A 21,726-nucleotide genomic window follows, 5' to 3' on the forward strand; every position below is an offset into this window, starting at 1 on the left:
GCACAGATACACATGCACAGGCCAAAACCTCACATGCCCATTATCCAGAGGCAATTACTGTGACGTTGGTCAGATTCTGCTAATGACACACGTGTGTGCGTGCGCGCTGCGCGCACACACACACACACACACACACACTCGCACACACGACACATGCCAGGCTGAGGTAAGACATGCCAAGCACAGCAGGGGCGTCTGCTTTGTCTTTAAACGAAGAGCACCCACGTTGTCCCCCACATCACTGAGCAGCATGACCGTGGGGTCACCTCCGGCTCACGGTCAGTGCCCCGTGGAGGAGTGTGGCTTCGTCAGAAATAACGCGGATTTCTCCAGGCTGGGTCGTTACCAGCTCGCCGAGTGCAGCTCCGCACGTCCGTCACCGCTTTCTGGGAGCAAGTCCTAGCGTGAAGCGACAGTCAGTGCTTTGCAGACTTTTTTTAAAAAATGCACCTGTCACAGCGGGTGACCGACCGCCCAGAGGACGATCGAGCTGCGTCCCCCCCACCCCCCACAATGTGCGTCCCCCCAGTGGTACATGTCTCCCCAGCAGTGCGTGTCCCAGAGGTGCATGTCCCCAGCGGTGAGTGTCCCCAGCTGTGTGTGTCCCCCCAGTGGTGCGTGTCCCCAGCGGTGTGTGTCCCCCGCTGTGTGTGTCCCCCCCAGCAGTGCGTGTCCCCAGCAGTGTGTGTCCCCAGCGGTGTGTCCCCCCAGCAGTGCGTGTCCCCAGCGGTGCGTGTCCCCCACTGTGTGTGCCCCCCCCCAGCAGTGTGTGTCCCCAGCAGTGCGTGTCCCCAGCGGTGTGTGTCCCCAGCGGTGTGTCCCCCCAGCAGTGCGTGTCCCCAGCGGTGCGTGTCCCCCACTGTGTGTGCCCCCCCCCAGCAGTGCATGTCCCCAGCAGTGCGTGTCCCCAGCAGTGTGTGTCCCCCACTGTGTGTGCCCCCCCAGCAGTGCGTGTCCCCAGCAGTGCGTGTCCCCAGCGGTGCGTGTCTGTGCCTGCCTCTGTGTCCGCCTTTGTGGAAGGACATCAGACGCGTCAGCGTAGGGCTCACCTTAAGTGACCTCATAGCCTTAATCACGTCTGTAAGACCCGATCTCCACATTCTGGGGTCCTGGGGGCGAGGACGTCAACATGCATTTTGGGGGGCAGGGTGCATCGCAGCCGCACAGGCTTGTTCGCAGTCCCCAGCGCACAGCCTCGCACGGGCATGCCGCGGAGCCGCTGGGTAAGTGGATGTGGTAACCACGAGGGCTGGTCGGCCATCAGTGCGACGTTGGAGCCGGTTTATCTGGTTCTTGTCTGTTCGGCCTGAGGGCCGCCCTTGGTCCAGATGGAAGGGCTGAAGAGACGGGGAGCCGGGCCGAGGGAGCCGGGCCGAGGGGCAGGGGGATCCGGGGCGGAGGGAGCCGGGGCGGCCCAGCTCTGGGAGGAGCCACAAGCTGGGTCTGGCCGGGGTTCCCTGCTCACCCTCAGAGGAGGAACACCCACTCCCTCTGAGGGAGCAGAGACCCTAAGGGAGAGCGCTTCCCCCACGTACCCCGTGTCCTCCTGGAGGACCCGCAGGCCTCGAAGGCGCTGGGTCTCCCACGGCGAAGGCGCGGACACTGGCCTGGGCAACCCGCTCCCACGGAGGGGTGGCGGGGGCGGGGGGGACGCGGATCGGCCTGGATTCGGTGCCACGCTTCCTGCCGGCCTTGGTGGGCGAGATGGCCCGTCAGCCGAGCTTAATGGGAAGCGATGAGTCCTGTCCCCGGCCGTGGCCGCCCCATCACTCACCCTCTTCCTCCCGGCGATGAGCGAGGCCGGGCTGTGTGGCGTGAGCGGGAAGCCGGTGCCGGCAGCCGGGGCTGTGGCCTGAAATATTTAAACTCCCAACTCCACGGGCCCAACATGTAATCACGTTAAATTATGAAAGGTCTCCGGTTCCGCTCCGCCGCGTGGGTAATGGATGGGCTTCAGGAATTCACGAGGCAGGCGGGTGGCACGGACTCGGGGGCGGGCACTCTGGCATAACGCGCGACGGGTCCCCTCCAGGACGGGCCGAGGCTGCCCAGGCCGCCGGGTGACGCCTGCCCGCCTGCCCGCCCGGGAGTGCGTGCCCATCAGCGAGGGCCGTGAGCCCCAGCGGTCATGGGGAACGGGTCTCCAAGGGCCCGGCGGGCTCTGAATCCTGGGGACTGACTGGGACGTGCCTCCCGCCTCCGACCAGGTGGGGCGACGTGGGCATTGCGAGAGCCTCGCCTCGCCTCGGGGTGACCACCAGCAGTGAGGTCTCAGCAGCATGTTCAGCTCCACATGGAGAGGGGTGCCGCCCTGCCTCACCCGTGGCTGCTCCCTGTCTCCATCCGCTCCGGCTGCCGTGACAAAACCCCACAGACCGGCCCACAGACAGCGGCTCACCTGGATCTCACCGCCTGGACGGCCAGCTGAGCTCCGGGGAGGCCTCCGCCTGGCTCGGGGACAGCCGCCTTCTCCCGGGCCCGCCCCTGGGAGGCTCCTCCCGGCTTCTCCTCTTAGAAGGGCACTAACCCCATCGTGGGCCCCTCCCTCCTGACCTCATCGTCTCTCAAAGGCACCGCCTCCCGTGACCATCCCCTGGGGTTAGGGTTTCCCACGAGTGTTATGGGGGACACAAGCCTGCAGTCCGAAGGCTCCCCTCCTCCCGGGGGTCCCAGTGCGCTGCCCTCACCCAGGAGGCTGGCTCCCCTAGAGGCTGCCACCAGGACCAGAGTTCGGCCTGAGAATCATGGCCCAACCAGGATCCAAGGGCTCCTTCCCAATGGGCAGGAATGTCCCCCCCAAAACAAGAGAGAGAGCTCTGCTCCTGCCAGCCCTCCTCCCTGCGCTGGGCGGGCGAGGCGGGGTCACGGGGCGCCAGAGAGCTGCCAGCTCAGGGTCAGACACGCCTTCTCCGCGGACGGGGGTGTGGACGGATTCGCATCCTGACGGCGCTGTCCATGGAACCTTCAGGACGGAGGACATTCTGTAGCTGAACATCCAACACGCTGAGGCCCTGAGCTTGAGCTGCGGCTCCCGTGACGAAGCCTCTGAATTTTGAAGTTTATTTTATTTTAATTAATGGAGACAGGAATGGAACAAGCCACAGGGGGCTGGGAGGTACGGTACTAGGGTCTCTCTCCCTCCCTCCCTCCCTCTCTCTCTCCAGGACTCCCCTCCTCCTCCGGGGAGCCCCGGGGACCTTCTCCTGCCCCCACCCCTGCTTCCCAGCCTGGTCTGCATCCAGGGCCCACACTGCGGCTGGCGTTCAGGGCCCCCCTTCTCCCATTTTCTCTTTGTTTGTAAGCCGGGTACTTGCTTTTCTAACGTCTCCTCCGGCCCCCGTCCTGCAGTAAGAAATACGAAATCAGTACGTCCCCAGTCCACCCATAGTCCACACAGATCTCCCCTCGGCCTTCCCAACGCGGAGCATTGCAGCGTGGCACCAAATCCGGCCGGAACCAGGCCCGCCAAGGCCCGGCCTCCCGGCCTCTCACCGTCCGCCCCGCCCCCTTGAACTTGGGATTGTTGACTAACCCCTGCAGAGCCGGACAGATGCTTTGCACACCCTCACTTGTGTAACCCCCCTTCAGTCTGGCAGCGGAGATAAGATCGCCAGCTCCGTTTTGCAGGTGAAGAAACCGAGGCACAGAGAGGGTGAGTGGGGGGCGGAGGCGCACAGCAGCAGGGGCAGAGCCAGGGTGGGGGCGCGGGCGGTGACCGGGGTCTGCGGGCAGGACCCGCCGCCCCTGCGGGCTTGGACCTGGCTCCCCGGCCGGCCAGCCTGGCTGAGACACACAGGAGCAGCAGCGACAATAAACGGCTCCATCCCCTCAGGCCCCAGAGGCTACCCGCCCAGGAACCGCCATCCAGGCCCCGCCTGCGCTGTGCTGGCTAAAAGCGGCCCATCCCCGGCATCGGCCAAGGTCTGCTCCGGCTAGCACAGCCCGGGCCTGGGCAGGAGACCCCCGCCGCAGCCGCCTGTCAGAGCCAGGACCCGGCACAGCCGTGAACTCGGGCGAGGCCCGCGCCGCACCAGCCCGCACCGCGAGCACCAGGCTGTGCGGAACTGCAGCGCCTTCACAGTCGGAGCCCCGCAGGTGGAGGGGGGTGACCCCGAGCCTCAGCCGCCTGCTCAGACACTCCAGAAGCCTCGGGCTCCATCACGCCTGTGCCCCTGGACTCTGTCCTGAGTCCGTTTTATCCGTTTCTGGAAACGTGACGGGGGTCATGGAACCTGCGAGTCTGTGACGTCGTGTGCACGCTGTGGGTGGGATCAGGGTAAGGTCCTCCAGGCGGGAGGTGGTCCTGGATTAGCCAGGTCGGCCCAAGGTCATTACAAGGGCGGTCACACAAGAGAGGCCCGGGTCAGCGTGGGAGGAGGCGATGGGAGGGTGGAGGGTGAGGGAGAGTGGTGAGGCCAGGGCCCAGGGACAGGGGCGATGCCCCCCCTCAGCCTCCAGCCCCGCCAGCCCGCTTTGGCCTCCGGGCCTCCAGGACTGTCAGGTGATGGCTGTTGCTCAAGCCCCAGTGCGGTCATCTGCTGCAGCAGCAACAGGAACGAGGAAATTATACCGGACACCGCCCGCCAGCGGAGCCGCCGCCTGCCTGGAGAGGAGGGGACTGTGGGAACTAAGGGGGCCCAGGGATGGGACTGTGATCGGGGTCCCCCGGGAAGGCTGATGGAGGGGAGGCCCCCGTCCTCTCTGTCCTGGGAGGATGGTCTCATGTTTAAACCAAGGGAAACTGAGGCCGGGAGTGTGTGGTTCCTGCTTGAGGCCACACGGGGACAAAGCAAACCAGAGGAGGGCTGAGCTCGATGGCATGGCGCCCCCTCCCCGAGGTGGTCCCTCAGAGTCATCCCCTGCAGCTGGCCTGTTCCTGCACCTGGCCTGTCCCTGCCCCTGGCCTGGTCCCTGCATCTGGCCTGGTCCCTGCAGCTGGCCTGGTCCCTGCATCTGGCCTGTCCCCTGCATCTGGCCTGTCCCTGCAGCTGGCTTGTCCCTGCAGCTGACCTGGTCCCTGCATCTGGCCTGGTCCCTGCAGCTGGCCTGGTCCCTGCAGCTGGCCTGGTCCCTGCATCTGGCCTGGTCCCTGCAGCTGGCCTGGTCCCTGCATCTGGCCTGTCCCCTGCATCTGGCCTGTCCCTGCAGCTGGCTTGTCCCTGCAGCTGACCTGGTCCCTGCATCTGGCCTGGTCCCTGCAGCTGGCCTGGTCCCTGCAGCTGGCCTGGTCCCTGCATCTGGCCTGGTCCCTGCAGCTGGCCTGGTCCCTGCATCTGGCCTGGTCCCTGCAGCTGGCCTGTCCCTGCAGCTGACCTGGTCCTTGCAGCTGGCCTGTCCCTGCATCTGGCCTGTCCCCTGCATCTGGCCTGTCCCTGCAGCTGACCTGGTCCTTGCATCTGGCCTGTCCCTGCATCTGGCCTGTCCCTGCAGCTGACCTGGTCCTTGCATCTGGCCTGTCCCTGCATCTGGCCTGTCCCTGCAGCTGACCTGGTCCCTGCAGCTGACCTGGTCCTTGCATCTGGCCTGTCCCCTGCATCTGGCCTGTCCCTGCAGCTGACCTGGTCCTTGCATCTGGCCTGTCCCTGCATCTGGCCTGTTTCTGCAGCTGACCTGTCCCCTGCATCTGGCCTGTCCCCTGCAGCTGGCCTGTCCCCTGCATCTGGCCTGTCCCTGCAGCTGACCTGGTCCCTGCAGCTGACCTGGTCCTTGCATCTGGCCTGTCCCCTGCATCTGGCCTGTCCCTGCAGCTGGCCTGTCCCTGCAGCTGGGCTCAGTGGGAGCAGAGCTCCCAGAGGAGGGACCAGGCGTCAGGAAAGAGCTCCCTGTCCCAGGCTGCAGGGCCTGTGCTCCGAGCTCCGGGCCCAGATCCCGCCTCATCATCACTCATCCTAACCCAGTTCTGCTCGCGCCCGGGTGAGTCAGTCGCACCGTCGGGACTTCCTTGCCAGCCAACGCTGCGTTTTCTTTTCCCGTTTGGCAGGGAGAGTGGGACGTGGAAGCGAGCTCTGCCAGGCGGCCCTGTGTGACCCTGCTGGCCTCCACCCCTCTCTGAGGGCACCCGCACCCGCACCCCTGTCCAAGGAAGGGCCCTGCTGTGCTCGGGGAGGGGCTATTGGGATCTATTTGTGTCCGACAGACAGGCGTGAGTGCCGGGTACAGTGGTCAAGCAAACACGTGCCCCCCCTTCCCCGGGCTGATGGCCTGGTGGGCCAGGGCCGGAGAAGATGGGGTGCACACAGTCAAAGGGGCGCTCGCTCCTCAGCTGCTGGGACGGGCTTGGGACCCTAAATCCCGAGTTCAGGTCTCCCTTCTGCCCTTGCGAGCTGCTGACTGGGGGGTGTGGCTGCACCCCCTTCTGCCCTGGGGGTGGGGTACTCACACCCCTTTCTCCAGGCCCCATGATGGCAGTGGTCCCCGGGCTGGGAGCCCCTCGGAAATCCCAGTGGCTGAGCGGCTGCCTTCAGCCCCGTGAGCTCGGCCCGGCCCACCTCCCCAGCTCCTCCCGGCCTTGAACACCTGCCGGCCGCGGTCCTCACCCACCTGTCCCGTTCCTCTGTGGGACCTCGGGGCCAGGTGCTGTCCTTCGGGTGTTCAATGAGGCTAAGTCTGGAGAGCTCACAGTGCAGGACACACCCAGACCCTCCACGGGTGACCACCCCCGCTGCCCCTCTGCCTCCGAGGCAGGGTTCACCCTCTCCTGTGTGCCGACCCCCCGGGACCTGGTTCAGGTGCAGATGCTGAGTCCGCAGGGCTGGGGCTGGGGCAGGACGGGAGGCGGTGCCTGTACTCGCCCAGCGACCCGACGCCGAGTAGCAAAGGCCTGGGAACTATGGTAACTGCTTCCCCTTTGCGGCCCTGCGCACAGTAGGTGCTCAATACATGTTTGCAAGATGCCTGGGGGGGGGGGAGGGAGCTGTTTGACATGGGAGGCTGGCAGCTTGCGTGTCCTCCCTCCCGGATCCTGCCTCTGTGTGTGAGGACAGAGGGGACCCTGCCCTTTGGGGTGAGGGTTCTCCTGTCTCCTCGGCCGAGACCATTCTGAGGCTCAGCCAGGAGTGGTCTCCCTGTGCCTTGTCCCGGACCCTTCCTCCTGCTCCTCTCTCTTTTTAGGTTTTTAAAATTGATTTTCCGAGAGAGAGGAAGGGAGAGGGAGAGAGTGAGAGAAACATTGATGTGAGAGCAAACCATCGAACAGCTGCCTGCAGCCTGTCCCCGCCTGGGGATTGAGCCTGCAGCCCCAGCATGCGCCCTGCCTGAGAATGGAACAGGCAAGCAACCCTTCGGTGCATGGGGTGATGCCCAACCACTGAGCCACACTGGCCAGGGCGTTTCTGCTTCTCTTCATTCCCCGGAAGTACACCCTAACCCAGCCGTGGGCAAACTACGGCCCGCGGGCCGGATCCGGCCCATTCTGCTGTTCTATCCGGCCCGCGGAGCCGAAAGAGCGGAGGGTTCTCTTGCTCTCCCCTCCGCTCCTTTACTTTGAATTTATATTAGTTCACACAAACACTCCATCCATGCTTTTGTTCCGGCCCTCCAGTCCAGTTTAAGAACCCACTGTGGCCCTCGAGTCAAAAAGTTTGCCCACCCCTGCCCTAACCCTAACCCTAACCCTAACCCTAACCCTAACCCAACCCTAACCCTAACCCTAACCCACCCTGGAGGTGTACCTGGCCCAGGTGTTAGTCCTGACTCGGCCCCTCCCCCACTGAGTGCGTCTGGAAAACAGACGTGACTTTCCCAAGCTGGTCTCCTTCTCCTTAAAATCCTGCCGTTGAGCTCTCCGAGTTGCCATGGGAACAAGGGGGCGGGAACAGTGTGCTAAGTAAGCAAGGTGGGAAACGCCCTTTGGAGGGTTTAGCAGTTTACCTGAACGCCCTGCCCTCCCACTCTGACCCAGGGAGCCCCAGTGTCAGGAACCCCGTGGAGGACCTCCACCAGGAAGCCTGTCCTGATTTCCGCACGGCGGATCGGCGTTCTTCCTCGGTGCCCTGCAGCACGTTGGCTTTTCCCTGACCCAGGACCGGCCTCTGTGAGGGTCCGTGCCTGTGGCCCCCGGCTCAGCCCCTGGCATGTAGGGAAGGCTCCCCAGATGAAGACTGTGGGGAGGAAGGAACCCCCCCGAGGAACTCAATCCAGGAGAGCAGAGAAATGGGAAGAAACCGAGTCAGCCACCAGGATCCGGGCCCTGACACTTTGGGGGGCTCATCAAGACGCCCCCAGAAAGAAGCAGGTGCCCGCTCAGTTTCCATTCCAGGTTGCAGGGAGAAGTGTCAAGGGGTCTCCCCGTCTTTCTGGTGTGACCCACTCACTCCCCACGCGGGGCCACAAAGAACCGTCTAGAAACGGTGACTGGATTTCGGCCTTCACGTCTTCTGTGCCGACTCAGGGAATCCACATTTGTCAGGCATCTCACACACACACACACACACACACACACACACCCATACATGCAGTGTGCCGTCAGAGGAAAACAATCCCTCCCAACACTATTAGGAAGGACAATTTTCCTGACCACCTCCTATTCATCCTCCAAGACCCAACGCAAATTGCCCCTTCCCGGGGTCGGGCAGCGGGCGGAGGTGGGGGGGGCGGTGAGGGCTGCAGCTAGGGGGTGGGGGCGGCCGGGGACTGGTCAATGGGGGAAAAAGGAGATTTATATAATACTTTAAACAATAAAGAATTTAAATTTAAATAAAAAAGCTTTATTACCACAGACAAAAAATAAAATAAAATAAAATTGCCCCTTCCCTCCACCTCTATATGCGAGGCCCTCTGCATCTCCCAGCCCCACTCAGGCCAAGTTGGGGTCCACCCACGTTGCCCACCTAAGCCCCAGGGGACCAGACACCGAGTCATTTATCCGGAATCCCCGGGCCTCGCTGGGACTTGGGATGCAGTAGTTGCTCAATTAATGTCTGAGTAAATGAACGTCACGTGGTGCCTTTTACGTTCTCTCTTCTCGTGACGAGGCTTCTGCTGATTAGATTTGCAAAGCCCGTGTCCCGTCCCCTGGCCACGCCCGCAGTCTTGGCTCCTGGGGTGCAGGGCTCCCTCCAGAGTGAGGCGCCCCCCCCGCCCCCCGGCCCCGGCCCTCGTTGAGGCCTGGAATGTGATTGGCATTGATTTTTGTCTTTATGATTTAGGCTGCGATTGATTTTCTCAGGTAGAGGCTTTGCACTTAATGAAGTTGGGGCTACTCCGCTCCATCCAGGCGGGATTATGTGCAAGGACAATTACCTCCCGGTGACAGGCCCCTCGCTCCAGGTCTGCCTAATGCCCGGAGGTAATTCAGCCCCGAGCGGGCCGCCGGACGACGCGGTGGTGACACGCACGGGGCTGTTCGCACTTTCCCGCCGCCGCCGCCGGGGGAAGACGTGGCGAGAAGGATTGCGTTATTGTTGTTATCTTTTGTGTAAACTTGGGGGAGATGCACGGTGTTGATGGAGAGTAAAAGGAAGCGATATTGAACGTGGCGAGGGAATATTCCAGATTTGTTTCCCTTTCGCCGAAGCCGGAGAGCTCGGCCCGGGATTCTGTCATAGGATGCGAGGGGCTTCCTTGAGACGAGGGGAGGGAACCCTTCCCCCCCGAGGCTCACCGTGGTCCACATGGCCTTGAGGTGGGGCCCAGCCCCTCTAAGTCTCCCTAAGAGAGAGGGAGAAGGGAGGGGGTGAGTGCAGGTCTCCGGCTCAGGTAAGGAGCGTGGGACTGAGGCTGGGGGGTGTGGGGAGGCAGAGGGCAGCCCCCACCCCCCATCATTCCGAACTGAAATGCAAACTGGAGCAGCCAGTGGACAGAGCGAGAAGAGGGTGCCCGTACGGCAGGGTCGCCCACAGAGGAAGATGTGCGGGCGCCCCCCCCCCCACCCCCGGGCTCTGAGCCTGTGCAGGTGGGGTCACCTGAGCTGCGAATCCGGTCCCCAAGCTCACAGCTGTCACCCACGGCTCTGGCTCCGGGAAACGGGAGGCCTTGCCCAGGACTGCTGTCGGACCCGGGGACCTTGCAGAAGCGGGGTCCTCTCCTCCCCACACCCCACTGCTGCTGTCAGCACCCCAGGCCCTGCACCTGCGTGGGGAGCGCCTCAAAGATGATGCCCCGTGAACACCAGCTCCCGTGGCGACTGGGCCTGCAGCACGTGTGGGGGCGGGCCCCAAGGTGTCCGCCCCGACTCCTCAGCAGCATCAGAGGGGCCGTTCTCCCTGCCAGGGACCCCCAGATGCTGAAGGCGTGCCTCTTGCCCGAGCCTCCCAGCCGTGGGCAAACTACGGCCCGCGGGCCGGATCCGGCTGTTGTATCCGGTTCTCTTGCTCTCCCCTCTGCTCCTTTACTTTGAATGTATATTAGTTCACACAGACACTCCATCCATGCTTTTGTTCCGGCCCTCCGGTCCAGTTTAAGAACCCATGGTGGCCCTCGAGTCAAAAAGTTTGCCCACCCCTAGAGTCTAGGCTAAGACCTGTTGCGGGGACTGGCCCAGGGCCAGGTACAGGGGTTGTGTGGGGAGAGCGTGGGAGGGAGGGAGGGCCCCGGGAAGGAGGGGGGGTCCGGGAGCCCTTGCCTCCAGGGTGGGGAACTCCACGGATTGGGGGCTGGGGAGGAAACCCTCTGGTGTCTGGTGGGAAGCACTCTTGGAGGAAGGTGAGGCCGGAGGGGCCCCAGAGAGACAGCCATCCCCGTGCCTCCCTGAATGAGCCCGCACTGCTGGGGGGAGAGAGGGAAGCAGGATGGCCGACCTTCCCAGGGCCTGGGGCTGACTTCCTGGGGGGCGTGGCACTTGGCGGGCTAAAAAGAGGGGAGCCAACCAGGCCACCTGGTCACCTGTGAGCACCCTGCTGTTCTCCCAGAGGAGGAGCAGGGGGTCAGAGGGGTCCCCAGCCATATACGCGCCTCCCACGGCCTCTCTCCCAGGGGACTGGCTGCCAGCCTGTGGCCAGCAGGACGAGGGGCGGGGCTTCTGGACACGCGTGTGGCGAGGCCCGGCTGTGTCCCCCACGGCGCCAGTGTCATCACCGGGCCACGCGTGGTTTCGCTCTGGCCCACGGGCGGCGAGGCTGTGTCCCCGTGGCCCCCGCCCCTCCACACCACACCGTGTCCCCGTTCCTCCTCCGCCCGGGCGCCGGGCAGCTGTGTCGATGCTGGGACGCTGGCTCGGAGCGTTCCCGGGGAAGGAGGCCCGGGCTCGAGGCTGCGCCGAGTGGAGCCCTAATGAGTGTTTGTTTGATGACGTTCCGGGGAGCGATCGCTCGATAGGGTGATGCCCGTGGAATCCTAAGGAGGCGGTGTTCAGTGTGAACCGCCGGCCACACGACACGCGGCCGGGAGCCTGTCGGAAGACGCTGTGACGAAGCGCTGCCGCTCCTCCTGTGCCCGCGCGTGTCACTGTTCCATCAACGGTAAACAGACGCGGGGGGGCCCGGTGCCCGCTCTTCCAGCCGTGGGGTCGCAGAGGACAAGCCTGCAGGTGCGGAGCTTCCTGGGGGCAGGTGGGGCCGGGAGCTCTGGGTTCCAGTCCGATGCCAGGGTCTCTGGCTGGTGGGGACCCAGCATGCCATGGGGCCAGGGACGGATATCAGGGTCTCTTTCTGGGGGCGGGGGCGGGACCCAGTATCCCATGTGGAGGAGGCGGCCGGATGTCAGGGTCTCTGGCTGAGGGGGGACCCAGTATCCCATAAGGAGGAGGGGCTGGATGTCAGGGTCTCTGGCTGGGCGGGGACCCAGTATCCCATGTGGAGGAGGGGCCGGATGTCAGGGTCTCTGGCTGAGGGGGGACACCCAGTATCCCATAAGGAGGAGGGGGCTGGATGTCAGGGTCTCTGGCTGGGGTGGGGGGAGGATTCTCTCTCATCATTGATGTTTCTCTCTCTCTTCCCTACTCCTTTATCTCTGACATCAATAAAAATGTATTAAAAAAGATGCAGGTGGCTGCCCGGTAGGAGGGTGCCCGTAGGTGGGTGCCCGTAGGTGGGTGCCCGTAGGTGGGGAGCCTGTAGGAGGGTGCCCGGTAGGAGGGTGCCCGGTAGGAGGGGTGCCCATAGGTGGGGTGCCCGTAGGTGGGTGCCCATAGGTGGGGTGCCCATAGGGGGCTGCCCAGTAGGAGGGTGCCCGTAGGTGGGGTGCCCGGTAGGAGGGTGCTGTAGGGGCTGCCCGTAGGTGGGGTGCCCGTAGGGGGTGCCCGTAGGTGGGGTGCTGCAGCCCCAGCTTTCCCTGCAGCCGCTGTGGGTTTGCTTGTGAAGTACTTGCCTCTCGCCCGGCTCCGGGTCGTGACCTCCTGGGAAGCGGGACATGTCGCTGTCAGTTGTGCGGAACCTCAAGCAGAAGCGGCCCCGGGAGCCCTCCAGCCCTCGGGGACCCGGGCTGTTAGGCGCCACAGGTCGCGTAGACGGATTTCTTACTTGACACTCACTCCATCCCGTCAGGACGCCCCCAGCCTGGGAGAGCGAGCGGTCCTGGCGGGGAGAGCGGGCAGGGCCGTGCCTGAGAAGTAATCCAGCCGCATCTTAATCGTCAGCATCAGAAAGCCGCCCCTGCAGCTGTGGGACGGGAAGGGGTGTCCCAGCGTCACGGTCCCTGGTGCTCCTCCGTGTTTGCATTGGACCTGAAGGGCTAGCACTGAGCGGGGGAGGCGGGGTCCACGCAGAGGAGGCCGGGAACAGGGGCGCTCAGGGGGCCCCACCTTCCTCTCCTCGTGCAGCAGTTTGCAGAGGGGGCGCACGCCGAGTTACCCCGACATCATCGCTGGGAGCTCCCTGTGGCTTCTCGGTGTTGAGGAAACAGCAGCCTCGCGGGGCGCAGCCTGGGACCCTGAGTGAGTGCGCAGAGCGATGCGACCTTGGCCCACACGGGCCTGACACTCGAAATTGCAACAGTGTCTGCGGGCGCTGCTTGAACCCTGACCTCTTGGGGTCCCTGGACAGCGGCCCGTGAGGGGCCTCGCTCTGCAGGCCTGAGGCCACAGGTGCTAACCCCTAGCCAGTGGTTGGCAAACTCATTCGTCCACAGAGCCAATAGCCACAGGACAACGATTGAAATTTCTTTGGAGAGCCAAATTTTTTAAACTTAAACTTCTTCTAACGCCACTTCTTCAAAAGAGACTCGCCCAGGCCGTGGTATTTTGTGGAAGAGCCACACTCAAGGGGCCAAAGAGCTGCATGTGGCTCGCGAGCCGCAGTTTGACGACCATTGCCCTAGACGGAGTCAGGGGCGTGGCCCCGGGCACTCAGCCGTTGCTGCCCCCTCCCAGGGGGCTCCGTGGTGGGTTTGTGTGACCCACAGCCCACGGCAGAACCTGCCCAGGTTGGGTTATAAGGCCCACCGCTCCAGCGCTGTCCGTGTGGCTGGCGCAGCTGGTTGGAGCATCATCCTGTGCACCGAGGGGTCTCGGGTGTGATTCCCGCTCAGGGCACAGGCCCGGGTTACAGCTCCCTCCCAGGTCAGGGCTCCCTCCCAGGTCAGGGCTCCCTCCCAGGTCAGGGCTCCCTCCCAGGTCAGGGCTCCCTCCCAGGTCAGTGCTCCCTCCCAGGTCAGGGCTCCATCCCAGGTCAGGGCTCCGTCCCAGGTCAGGGCTCCCTCCCAGGTCAGGGCTCCCTCCCAGGTCAGTGCTCCCTCCCAGGTCAGGGCTCCATCCCAGGTCAGGGCTCCCTCCCAGGTCAGCGCTCCCTCCCAGGTCAGCGCTCCATCCCAGGTCAGCGCTCCGTCCCAGGTCAGCGCTCCCTCCCAGGTCAGGGCTCCCTCCCAGGTCAGGGCTCCCTCCCAGGTCAGCGCTCCATCCCAGGTCAGCGCTCCCTCCCAGGTCAGCGCTCCCTCCCAGGTCAGCGCTCCGTCCCAGGTCAGGGCTCCGTACCAGGTCAGGGCTCCGTCCCAGGTCAGCGCTCCGTCCCAGGTCAGCGCTCCGTCCCAGGTCAGGGCTCCGTCCCAGGTCAGGGCTCCGTCCCAGGTCAGCGCTCCGTCCCAGGTCAGGGCTCCGTCCCAGGTCAGGGCTCCGTCCCAGGTCAGCGCTCCCTCCCAGGTCAGGGCTCCGTCCCAGGTCAGGGCTCCGTCCCAGGTCAGGGGTGCACAGGAGGCAGCTGATGGATGTTTCTCTCTCACATCGATGTCTCTCTCTCTCTCTCTCTCTCTCTCTCTCTCTCTCTCTCTCTCTCTCATATCAATGAGAAACATGTTCTCTGGTGAGGATTAAAAACAAATAAACAAGGAACCATGCTTCCGTCTTAGGGGCCCACATGCTCACTGTCTTTCTCTCTCCCCCACCTCTCTCTTTCTCCTTCTCCTTCTCCCTCTCTCTCCCCCTCTCTCTCTCTCTCTCCCTCTCCCTCTCCCTCTCCCTCTCCCTCTCCCTCTCCCTCTCTCTCTCCCTCTCCCTCTCCCTCTCCCTCTCCCTCTCCCTCTCCCTCTCTCTCCCTCTCTCTCTTCCTCTCTCTCCCTCTCTCTCTTTTCCCCTCTTCCTCTCTCCCCCCTCTCCCCCTCTCCCTCTCTCTCTATTCCTCTCTCTCTCTTCCCTCCCCTCTCCCCCCCGCCCCTCTCTTCCTCTCTCCAGAGCCCCAGGCGTCTTGTGCTTCTGGAGGTGGTCCTTGCCTGTACCCCAACTTATGTTTGCAGGGCAGCTCTGAGCAGGGCGGTCCCATCTTTTCCCCTCTCCCGCCTCCCTCTCTGCAAATGGGAGGGCGACGATCAGAGAAAGAAACTGAAGGCTGCCATGTGGGCCTCAGGCGAGGAGCGGGGCTCCCCAGCTGCCCAGCCCAGGGCAGAGCAGACCCTGGCCCCCTGGCCCCCGCTGTGCAGACCTGCCCCCCTCGCCTCCCCCCGCCCCCCATCTCCGTGCAGACACTGAACCAGCCCAGAGTGGCTCCCGCCGGCTCAGCAGCCCATTAGGACTCGCAGGAAGCCCCGTTACTTATCAAGCAATTTGCTCCTACGGCCGGTTGGAGATTAAAATGGTAATTATCCTGCAAAGGACGGCAACTGTCTGTCATAAACGCGTGGAGGCGGCGGCGCTGTCACTGGCTGTGCGTGGCACAATGGGCTGAACACGCGCCTGCAGTGCGTGGTGGGGGACGGAGCGCGCCGGCGGCGGGACAATAGCGGAATCTCCGAGCCGGAGCCATTCCCCCTCGCCGCTCTCTGCAGCGCACGTGCGCCTTGCCCCTAACGGGACGCCTTCCTCGGCAGCTTGCACACGGTTCGTCTGGGGTGTGTTTTAACCCCTCATTGTTCCCCTCTTAAAAGTTTTGCGTTTCCTGTTGCTCCTGTGAAGAGCGGGGGTGTGGGGACGGAGCCATGCCCGCTGGACGGGGGAGGGGATGATCCGGGACCGTGATGCTAACTAGGGGTTCCGGTCACCAAAGGCCAACCGTGTGTGGCAGGTGGGGTTCCCCGAGACCACGCAAGCCTGCCGGGTGCTCTGCAATCCGACTCCACCTCACTGTCCACCTGCAGGCACCTCAGGCCCCCAGCGAGGGCTCAGGCCCCCGGGGCCGCCCCCACGGCAGACGCCAACCCCCAGTCCAGGTGGCGCTCTGCACTGGCTGCACATGGGAGGTGCCCACGGCCCCCTGCGGGCCCCAGTGACTCGCTAGGATGGCCCAGGAACTCAGGACACCCATTTGCTCACCACATTACCCGTCCACGACCGAGGACAAGAAAAGACGAATCAACAGCCTGAGGAAGAGGTACGGGTGAGGTCCCGAGGAAGAAGCTGTGGCCCCGTGAGGTCTGAGCCCAAGGCGGCAGTGGGGAGTCCCCACCCCAAAGCTCTCCGCCCCCACCCTTTCCCAGCGGCTTCATCACACAGCACGACCGTGAAGCCATGGGCCGTCGTGATGGATTCCACCTGCAGCCCCTCTCCCCTCCCTGGAAGTCGGGGGAGGGGGGTGGCGGGATGGATGGGACTATAACCTGGTTGTTGCCCTGGCAACCAGCCCCCTCCTCATTAGCATCAACTTGGGTGTGGTGGGCATAGACTTGTAATTTGTGGCAAGACCTGGGCCTGGTCGTTAGGGCCGGGAAGGGGCTCCAGGAATGAGGCCACAGACAAAGTATCACAGAGGGACGTTCCCGTCGCCTGGCCACACCCCAGCGGCCTTGGGCGCTTTGACCAGGAGCTGTGGACGAGGACTGGCCACAGGTGAGAAGTCGGTTCTGGTCACTTGAACGACCCAATATACACTGAGTGGCTAGACTATTATAATCTCTGAACGCATAATAATCTGATCACTCAGTGTACATCCTATATAATAAAAGGCTAATATGCAAATTGTCCCCTCGACCAGGAGTTTGACCAGCAGGCAGGCCGGCCAACTACCCATGTCCCCTCCCCCTGGCCAGGCTGGCCGGACCCCACCCATGCACGAATTCATGCACCGGGCCTCTAATACACACACACACACACACACCCACACACACTGAGTGGCCAGATTATTATGCGCTCAGAGATCATCATAATCTGGCCACTCAGTGGGTGTTCCCCATAAATCACAGCATTGGAGTAACTGCCGGAGACGCCCCATGGATGGGCCGTGGGGACGTGGAGCTGAGGGAGGAAGCGACAGGAAAGGCACCCCGGGATGTCCATTCAGATGGCTGGTCCGCAGAGGGGACCGCGGCGGGTGCTCCGCGGCTGGGCGAGGAGTGACGCCCAGCGGGTCCGGGGCTCCTTTCGAGGTGACGCAGTGGCCTCGTCGTGAGCTGGTGGTGACGCCCGATGCACGGAATGACCCGGATGACCTCCTAAAGTAATGGTTGCTAACTTGGTGTCATGGGAATTTTGCCTCAATTAAAAGTAGCTAAGATTTGGCCCTGACCGGTTTGGCTCAGTGGATAGAGCGTCGGCCTGCGGACTGAAGGGTCCCGGGTTCGATTCCACTCAAGGGCACGTGCCTGGGTTGTGGGCTCGATCCCCAGTAGGAGGCAGGCAGGAGGCAGCCAATCAATGATTCTCTCTCATCATTGATGTTTCTGTTTCTCTCCCTCTCCCTTCCTCTCTGGAGTAAAAAAAAAAAAATAAAAAAAAAGCTAAGATTTGGAAACAGGCCAAGTGCCCATCAGCAGAGGAGTGGGTGAAAAGCCGGGGGACATTTACTGTGGACGGACTGCTATGCAGCTGTCAACAGGTGGGACCTCTCACCCTTTGGGACAGCATGGAGGGACCTGGAGACAATGATGCTGAGTGAAACACGCCAAACTGAGAAAACAAAGATCACATGATCTCACTCACCTGTGGACGCTAATGGACAAAATGGACTGACCAGCAAAGTAAGGCCCGAAGCCCCGAGGCCTGGAACAGACGGACCCGCCCCGATGTGGGAGGGGCCACGGAGAGAGAAACGGGAGATCTGGTCCACTTACTACTGTGTGCACAGCCCACGGGCGGGCCGGGTGGTGGGCCGGGTGGTGGAGGCCGGGAGGCAGGGGAGGAGCGCCTGGGCGAGGGGAAGAGGCTGTTCCCGTCGGGTCGGATTGCTAGCCCAGGCCCGGGGTGGCGGTGGAGGACAGCTGACTTCATCCGAGGTGCCTGGCCCTGTCCTTTGGGCAAAATGGCAGCCTGTTTCGGTCCAGAAGCTGAGGATCTGACGCTCAGCAGGGCGGCTTGAGCAGAAACACTGGGGTTCCTCGGGGTCCGGCCAGGCCCGATGTCGCCCTGCGGTCACTCTTTCGGGGGCGGGATTTCTGCGCCGCCCGGTTCAGGGGCCGAATGCCGGAGCGGGACGTCTTCCTCGGAGAGGCCGTCACTCCGTCAAGGCCGGGGTCTTTCAGGTCCTCTGCGGCCCCACGTCCAAGGGAGCCATTCACTCCCAAGGGAAACCGTCCCGTCCCCGCTCCCTCCCCTGCAGGGTCCCCCCTCCCCCCAGGGCCGGCCACACAGCACTTCGGAGTGGAGTGCCCCCGTTCATCACGGCAGACACATCCACACCCACGTCCACGCGGCCGCCTCTCCCACGGGCCGCCCGCGGACACTTACAGGGACACTCAGAGCTCGCTGGCGCCACTCCCGCTCCATCGGGAGCCGAGCCCCGCAGAGTCATGGCTGCTGAGCGGGTGCCAGTCGGTTCACCGCCCCGCGATCACGCGCTGTCTGCCGCCTCCCTTCCCGGTCAGGGGGGCCATTGCTCAGGCCCGCGGTCAGCGCCCAGCCTCTGCCCGGGACGGGGGGGGGGGGGGAGACTCCTGTCTTGTCCAGGAGGCCGTGATGGGTGTCGCCCTGTGAGAGCCAGCGCCTGAGGGGAGCCGCCACCTCCCTCGGTCCCCACTTGCAACCCCAGTTTCTTGTTTCCATGGCTTGAACAGCAGCGACTAACCATTCTACGTGGGAAAACGCATTCGTCAGACGCTTTCTATAGATTTAGAAATGCATATATATGTTTATTCATTTCAGAGAGGAAGAGAGAGAGACACATCAGTGATGAGAGAGGATCATGGACCGGCTGCCTCCTGCACGCCCCCCACTGGGGATGGAGCCCACAACCCGGGGCTGTGCCCTGACCGGGAATCGAACCCTGACCTCCTGGTTCCTAGGCCGATGCTCGACCCCTGAGCCCCGCCGGCTGGGCCTTTCCAGAGATTTTTCAGGTTTGTCCACCCGAGTGTCTGTCTCAGCTCCTAGAGGGACCGTGCACATGCCAGGGCCTCAATGTCCCCGCTCCTGGGCTGCTCCCCGGGAGGGGTGGCCGGCCCTGGGCACTGACCCCAGACCCGAGCAAGGCTGCTGGCGTCCCGCCGCGTGCCCGGACTCCTCCCGCCAGCACCTGCCGGAGGCCCGCGGGGAACGCGGAAGGTACTTCCACACACACCATGCCTGCGGGTGGCGAGTGCCCAGCGAGGCCGGGGCGTCGCTGTCCCTCCTGTGGCTGGACTGTCGCCTGCAGGGCCGCAGGCCGCGGTCTGTCCCAGGCACTGCCACACCCGGGGCTGGGGGTGGGCGCCGTGCTCTCGGGCCCTCGGCGGCCGGTGGGTGAGTGGGTATAGTTATTCTAACCAGCGGCCGGTGGGTGAGTGGATATAGTTATTCTAACCAGCGGCCGGTGGGTGAGTGGGTATAGTTATTCTAACCAGCGTTCCTGCCATCACCCTGTCTCTCAGGGCTCATGGCGGGTTGGAGGAGGGGCCGAGCGCCCACAAAGGTGGGGCAGAGGCTGCAGGGGAGGCCAGGGCGCTCGTGGGCGGCATCTGGGAGGGTCTGCAGGGGGGGGCCTCCAGCCGGCCTCAGGTGGGGGGAAGGTGTTGCTGATGTGATAAGCTGATGGTGGGAGTGGCGTGGTTTTAGGGCTTCATGTTTGAGCTCATTCATGTCTCCTCCCCCCCCCCACCCCCACGCACATGTGACGCTGCTTTCACGTACAGCTGGAAGGAATAAGAGCCTGGGGCTCAGATTGCCCTGCAGACACCTGGCCGTCCTGCCCAGAGCTTCACCGCTGCGCAGGCCTCTTCGGAGGAGAAGCTGGTCCAGGCCGCCGTTCGCTCCCCACCCCGGCTCATCCCTCTACGGGGGATCCCCCGTTCCCCATGTGCTCGAGCCGAGCCTGTGGCACTAGATGCCCCCATTTCTCCTCACTCCACCCGCCGTGACTGGCCGGGTCCCGTTTAGAGGTGTGACCCCTGTGACTTTGCTGAGGGGCCTGGGCTCGGGGTTGAACGGAGGCCCCAGGGGAGCCGGACGCTCACCTGAGCCCCGATGGGAGCCAGCGACCAGGGGGGATTCCACGGCAGCCGGGCTGACCAATCCCTCGCCCATCCTTACCCCCACCTCCTGCTACCAGCTGGCGAAGGCGCGCGCGGCCCGGGCCTGTGCTGTCTCCTCCTGGCAGCCGGGCCCGGGCCTCGCTGGCTTTGTCTGCTTGCAGCACGTTTGGCCGAGTGGACGGGGCACAGGGCAGGTCCTCCTTCCCCGGGACCCTCGGCTGGTGGCATCCAAAGAGGCCCGGGTGGACGGGGCTGAGCCGGCAGGATGGGAGGGGCTCTGCTGCTCCCCGCAGCTTTGGAGGGCGGCCCTAGGGGCGGGGCAGGGCCAGGGGCCGGGAGGAGACCCAGGGCCACCAGCTCGTGTTCCCTCAGTCATTCACCCTGTGGTGGCATCTCCCGGGCCCAGGTAGCCGTGAGCCCGGAGGCTCTGCGGGCGCCACCTGCGGGAGGAGGGGGGTGTCGCTCACCTGCCATCTGGAGCCCGCTGTTCGGCGAATGGCGTGCTGGCAGGTGGAACTGCGAGAGGCCCCGGCGCCGTGTTTGCGCTCGAGGCCGCGCACCTGCTCCGTTCCCTGCGTTCCTGCCAAACAAATATTTACGCGGCCTGTTCGGTGCCCAGGCCCGGCTCCTGGTGCGGGGGTAGGTGAGCAGGCCAGCCCGAGCGCCCGTGCTCCAGGCCTGGCTCCAGGTGCGGGGGTAAGTGAGCAGGCCAGCCCGAGTGCCCCTGCTCCAGGCCCGGCTCCCGGTGCGGGGGTAGGGGAGCAGGCCAGCCCGAGCGCCCCTGCTCCAGGCCTGGCTCCCGGTGCGGGGGTAGGGGAGCAGGCCAGCCCGAGCGCCCGTGCCCATGCTCCAGGCCCGGCTCCAGGTGCGGGGGTAGGGGAGCAGGCCAGCCCGAGCGCCCGTGCCCGTGCTCCAGGCCCGGCTCCCGGTGCGGGGGTAGGGGAGCAGGCCAGCCCGAGCGCCCGTGCTCCAGGCCCGGCTCCCGGTGCGGGGGTAGGGGAGCAGGCCAGCCCGAGCGCCCGTGCTCCAGGCCCGGCTCCCGGTGCGGGGGTAGGTGAGCAGGCCAGCCCGAGCGCCCGTGCTCCAGGCCCGGCTCCCGGTGCGGGGGTAGGGGAGCAGGCCAGCCCGAGCGCCCGTGCTCCAGGCCCGGCTCCCGGTGCGGGGGTAGGGGAGCAGGCCAGCCCGAGCGCCCGTGCTCCAGGCCCGGCTCCCGGTGCGGGGGTAGGTGAGCAGGCCAGCCCGAGCGCCCCTGCTCCAGGCCCGGCTCCCGGTGCGGGGGTAGGTGAGCAGGCCAGCCCGAGCGCCCGTGCTCCAGGCCCGGCTCCCGGTGCGGGGGTAGGGGAGCAGGCCAGCCCGAGCGCCCGTGCTCCAGGCCCGGCTCCCGGTGCGGGGGTAGGGGAGCAGGCCAGCCCGAGCGCCCGTGCTCCAGGCCCGGCTCCCGGTGCGGGGGTAGGGGAGCAGGCCAGCCCGAGTGCCCGTGCCCGCGGAGCGTCCGTTGTAGTTGAGGGACGGGCGCTGGTGCAGAACGTGAGCACCTGGCAAATGCCGCGTGGAAGGTGTTTTAACGAAACGAAAGGGACACTGTGACGGGGGAGTGGGGTCAGGGCGGCCGCCGAGGAGGGGACAACTGAGGTGAGACCCGAATGTCAAGATAGAAGCAGCCAGGGAGCGGGGAGCGTGGGTGCAAAGGTCCTGGGGCAGGAATGAACGTCGTGTGTTGGGGGAACCCAGGGCGGCTGGCCTGGCTCCAGTGCAGGGCGTGCGGGGGGGCAGGAGGAAAAGAGGTTGAAGAGCGTGGGGGGCTGACCTGAGGGCCCTGTGCGCTGGCTGAAGAGTGTGGGGGTTTGGGACAACAGGTTCAGTCCAAGGGGTGGGATGAGCTGACGCCCTTTTCAGAGGCTCCCGGGGCTGCTGTGAGGCAGGTGCGGAGGCTCGGGTCCATCCTTGCCCCCACCCCCAGCCGGCCCAGGAGGTGGCATCTCTCCGGCATCTCCTTCCCAGCCTCCTACCTGGTCTCTTGGCTGCCACGCTTGCCTCTCTGGGGACAGGTTG

This window comes from Plecotus auritus (genome assembly GCF_963455305.1).
Source record: "Plecotus auritus genome assembly, chromosome: 2".
Lineage (NCBI taxonomy): Eukaryota > Metazoa > Chordata > Mammalia > Chiroptera > Vespertilionidae > Plecotus > Plecotus auritus.